Genomic DNA, 6,000 nt, shown 5'->3' on the forward strand with positions numbered 1-6,000 from the left:
TTAAGTTCTTAAAGGATGGATTGTGTGATGCCTGTCAGAAAGGAAAATAGATCAAGGAATCATTCAAAAAGAAACTTGAATCTACAATTGAAGAACCTCTACAACTATTGTACATGGATTTGTTTGAACCAGTCAATGTGTCGTCAATCTCTAAGAAAAGATTCTGCCTAGTGATTGTTGATGATTTCTCAAAGTTCACTTCGACATATTTTCTCAAATCTAAAGATAAATCTAGTGAAATTATTATCAATCATATAAGGCAAGTCAACAACAATCGTGATCTCAAAGTAAGAAGAATCAAGAGTGACAATGGAACTGAGTTCAAGAATTATGTTATGAAGTTGTTTTCTGAAGAAAATGAAATTATGCATGAGTTTTCAGCAGAAAGGACTCCACAACAAAATAGAGTGGTGGAAAGAAAGAACAAATCTCTTATTGAAGCTGCAAGGACAATGCTAGAAGAATCAAAGTTACAAACTTACTTTTGGGCAGAAGTTGTTAATACTACATGCTACACTCAGAATATTTCTTTGTTTAATCAAGCAAAATGCATGACTCCTTATCAATTATTCAAGAACAGGAAGCCAACACTTAAATTTCTTCATGTCTTTGGCTGCAAATGCTATATTCTAAGAAATCAAACTGAGCAGCATGGAAAGTTTGATGCCAAAGCAGATGAAGGAATTTTTGTTGGATATGTTATTGGAAAAGCATATAGAGTCTACAATCTAAGAACCAACATTGTTATGGAATCTGCACATGTTGTGTTTGATGATAATAAGATTGAAGGATTGCAAGATGGAGATCTCCATGAGAGCCTCAAATTTGACAATGTGGAGATGATTTGTGAAGACAGTGATGATGATAGTGATCAAGAAACAGTGGCTAAGAATAATGCAGACAATACTATCTCCAATGATTCAGAAAATTCAACATCAGTCGAGTTGCATAATGCATCATCCGTCGGTACACAATTAGCTTCATCCGTCGAGATACAAAGTGCATCATCTGTCGGAACAATGAGAGAAGCTGAGAGTCAAAACATATCACTTACAGAAAGAACTCCCTACCAGTTATTCAAGAACAGGAAGCCAACATTAAAATTTCTACATGTCTTTGGCTGTAAATGCTATATCTTAAGGAATCAAACTGATCAATATGGAAAGTTTGATGCCAAAGCAGATGAAGGTATATATGTTGGGTATGCAGTTGGAAAAGCATACAGAGTCTACAATCTCAAAACCAACATTGTTATGGAATCTGTACATATTGTGTTTGATGATAAGAAGATTGAAGGACTAAAAGATGAAGGTTTCCATGAAAGCCTCAAATTTGACAATGTTGAGATGAACTGTGATGATAGTGATGATGAAAGTGATCAATAAATAATCTCTAAGGATAATACAGAAAAGTGAGCAACAAATGAAGCACATAATTCTACATCCGTCGAGAGAAAAGGTGTATCATCCTTCGAGAGACAAACTGCATCATCCGTCGAAAGGCAAAATTTAACATCTGTTGAGCCATCAATAGGAGTTGAAAGTCAATATAGATCATATACAGAAAAGACCCCAACTTCAAGTCAAAGATCCACAAACTCAGGGGGAGTTTCTTCTAATCAAAACTCAGTCCCACATCAAGACAACTTTGAGGCCTCTTCATCTAGAGCTAATCTACCATAGCAGAGAAAATGGACTAGAGATCACCCATTTGAGCTAATTATTGGTGATGCAACTTCAAGAATGCAAACCAGGAAAGCAACTCAAAAAGAATGTCTATATAGTATCTTCCTTTCTCAGGAAGAGCCAAAGAAGGTAGAAGAAGCTTTGTTGGATCCTAATTGGGTTTTAGCTATGCAGGAAGAGCTAAACCAATTTGAAAGGAATAAGGTATGGAAGCTGGTACCCAAACCTAAAGGCAAAAATGTCAGGAGTTGACGTCATCAACAACAATAATAACAATTATAAATCGATCTAAAATATAAATACGACCCCCTCTACCAAGAACTTTTCCAGGTTTAAGTATGATTTAGGTTACTCAACTAACACAACTCAAACTTACAACAATCATCTCGACGCAGCTAACTTAACACAGCAACTCAACAGACCACCCTTGGTCTAGCACAACCATCTCAGAGGAGTCTGACACAAAGGGAACTGGAACTCTGCCCGACTAACACCGAAGATTCTCCTAGGCATCTGCAATACATATATAAAACATTTTGCAAGGGTAAACAATTGCTTGCTCAGTAGCACCGCTATATGAATAACAAGTAAAACAGTTTAAAGTAAAGCAGTTATAGGAACAGAATTCATATCCTGCCAGAAACGTGAAAAACAAGTATAAACTGGATATCAAAACTAGCATGCTCTGTAAAACAATAACATCAGTAGTGTGCTATGTATAAATACCAAAGATTAATTCTAGCATGCCATTTTCATCTCCAAATCCGCTATATTAACTACTCATGCCCTTACGGGAATCACACAAAACCAAATCAGATACGTAGCGGATATGTGAAGACAGCTGATCAGGCTATCAACACCAGACGGCTCTAACTGCCATCCCATTTACCTGTTCCGGAATTCAGAGACTAGCTAGGTCTCTGACCTGCTGGACTAATCGGTTTTATAATGCGCGCAACCGAATTAGCCTCTTACGCCACCTCAATAGGCCTACTCTGGCCCCAATGTATCCTATATCTGACCGTTTTATCCAGTTTTCAAAAACACTTGTACCTATCTCATTTTCAAAATCATTTATTTAGCCAGCACACATATAAAATCCGTTTCGCAAATCATTCCATTTGAGACAGGTACCTTTCGAAGTTACTTTTCCCCAAAACAATTCGAAAACAATGATTTTATAACTACAGGGGATACGTAACTTAAAACATTTTTGTTCCATCACGAGAATAAAACATTTAGCTATTCATATACACTGAACCATAAAAGAATGGTCAGGGGTACTTGCCTTGCAGAGCTTTACGACCAACTCTAACTGATTTTGATAAACTTGAACGTTCAGGCTCTCATGGAAAAATGACTGTCTCACTAGAAGACATCCCTGCTTCGCAGCAATCTATCTCAAGATAATATCCAGGACTCTCAGGGTTCTTCGCTTGAGAACCTCGAGGCACTTGCCGACTGATCACTAGATTATCTTAGTTCGATATCCGTTCTTGAGTCCTTCGACTAGAACCTACAGAGTCGAAATACCCTACGTTAGATGTCTAGGTATGCTTGACATATCCTCAACACCAGATCTACCCAACGATATTCAAACCCAACTCGCGATTATACATATTTTAATAACACACAACCACTAGGTTTCACGTTCTCAGAATTCGGTTCGGTGTTTGTTTTCAGAAAATATGCATACTCGCCATTTTGCGAAACACCTAATGGGTATTCAGAAACAAGATGGATAAAAATGGCATAGTCAAGAACAAAGCTAGATTGGTTGATAAGGGCTATTGTCAATAAGAAGGAATAAATTTTGATGAGACATTTTCTCCTGTTGCAAGACTTGAAGCCATCAGAATTTTTCTAGCCTATGCAGCCCATGCCAATTTCAAGGTCTATCTAATGGATGTTAAAAGTGCATTTCTGAATGGAGATTTGGAGAAGGAAGTCTATGTCAGTCAACCTCCTGGTTTTGAAGACCCCAACTTTCCAGATTATGTCTATTATCTTTTGAAAGCACTGTATGGTTTGAAGCAAACACCTAGAGTCTGGTATGATACTTTGTCAAAGTTCCTTTTAGAAAATCACTTCAAAAGAGGTACTGTTAATAAAACTCTTTTCTTTAGAAATATTAATGGCTCTAGTATACTTGTTTATATTTATGTAGATGATATTATATTTGGCTCTACATATGAGAAACTTTGTAAAAAGTTTGTCGAATTGATGTAAAGTAAGTATGAAATGAGCATGATGGGAGAACTAACTTGCTTTCTTTGTTTACAAGTTAAGCAAGTTAGTGATGGAATTTCATTAGTCAAACCAAATATATTTATGATCTTTGAAGGAAGTTTGACTTAATGGATTGCACATCTGCAAAAACTCCCATGGCCACTGCCACTGCCACTAAACTTGAATTGAACACTACTAAAAAGTCTGTGGACATTTCAAGCTATAGAGACATGGTTGGCTCACTTTTATACTTAACAGCTAGTAGGCCTGATATAATATTTGATACTTGTCTTTGTGCTAGATTTCAAGCTGAATTTAGATAATCTCATTTAGTAGCTATTAAGAGAATTTTCAGATATCTCAAAGGAACACCAAAACTTGGCATTTGGTATCCTAGAGATTCTGGTTTTGATCTAATTGGTTATTCAGATGCAGATTATGCAGGTTGTAAAATTGATAGAAAAAGTACAACAGGAACCTGTCAATTTCTAGGAAACAATCTAGTGTCCTGGTAAGAAACACAATTCAGTCCCTACTTCTACAGCCGAGGCTGAATATATTGTTGCTGGTAGTTGTTGTACACAGATTTTATGGATGAAGAATCAACTATTGGACTATGGTCTACATGTAGACAAGATTCCATTTTTCTGTGATAACACAAGTGTCATTGCTATTACTGAAAATCCTGTGCAGCATTCAAGGACCAAGCACATTGATATCAAGTACCACTTCATTCGAGAACATGTCATGAATGGTACTGTGGAACTTCATTTTGTTTCAAGTGAGAAGCAACTTGCAGACATCTTTACCAAGCCACTTGATGAGTTCACCTTTACTAGGTTGGTAAGTGAATTAGGTATGCTTAATTATTCCTAAATTCTTTTGATGTATAAACAACTTGTAATGCAGCCAGAATCAAATTTGATCTTTCTTGTTAAGATGAAATTTTGGCTAAGTCAAAATTTACATCTCGACGGATGTTCATTATCCGTTGAAAATGAATATCCGTTGAATTTCATTATATGTTGAAAATCAAATATTTTTCTGGGTAATTTATATCTCGACGGATGTCTGTTTAATCTATATATGTTGAATTGCTTTAATAATAGCAGTTAATTCTATACCTTATCCATTGAATTTACTTACAGTATGTAAGTATATATATCGATGGATAACCGTTAAAATTTCTACAATTTATTTCATTTTTAAACGGCTACTTTGGGAAATTTTCATTGGGTAATTTTCTAATTTTTTTTACTTTTACTTGTTTATTTCTGAGAAAGTATAAAAGCCCTCTTGCATTTTTCATTTTAATTTTATTTTTCTCAAAGTAATTTTAATCTCTTCGTCTCGAAAGAAAAAACCCCTCTCTCTGTAACTACCATCAATCACAGCAATGGCACTTGTAGTCAAAATCATGTCTCAATCTGGATTTGTGTATGAAAAAGAACCACTTTGTAGCACTGATGAACAAAGAAATTGCTACTTCTGAGGACTATCACAAGATGATGGACTTTATTCGAAGTTGCAAACTGAATTATGTTATGCTTGAATCTCCGGTCATTACTGCGAAGTTGTGGAGGAGATTTGGACTACTGCAGTGTACAATTCCAAAGATAAGACCATTACATTCTCCCACAAAGGTAATCACTATTGCATTAACTGTGATGAAATTCAAGCATGCTTTAAACTACCTGAAAACAACACACTTGTCCCACACACAGACACAGAGGTGAGCAACATGCTTGTTTCTATGGGTTATTCTCTCAATCATGCCAAGTTAGGTGAGGTTAGGAGAATGGGCCTTAGAAAAGAATGGAGTTTTCTCTGTGACTCTTTTGTTAAAGCATTTTCAGGAAATATTAGCAATTTTGATGTTGTTAGTTACTCTATTGTTTACATGTTTTACATGCTTTTGACTGATAAGTACTTCAATTTTAGCAGTTCTATCATGTATGAATTAGGAGACATTAAAAAGAGGTCTAAGAACATATACTATGCTAGATTTATTATGATGATAGCAAACCATGTGTCTAAAGGCCTCCTAATTGAGAACCCAACAAATAAGCTTGATTGTTGGGTCCAA

Source organism: Apium graveolens, chromosome 9 (assembly GCF_009905375.1).
Source record: "Apium graveolens cultivar Ventura chromosome 9, ASM990537v1, whole genome shotgun sequence".
Taxonomy (NCBI): domain Eukaryota; kingdom Viridiplantae; phylum Streptophyta; class Magnoliopsida; order Apiales; family Apiaceae; genus Apium; species Apium graveolens.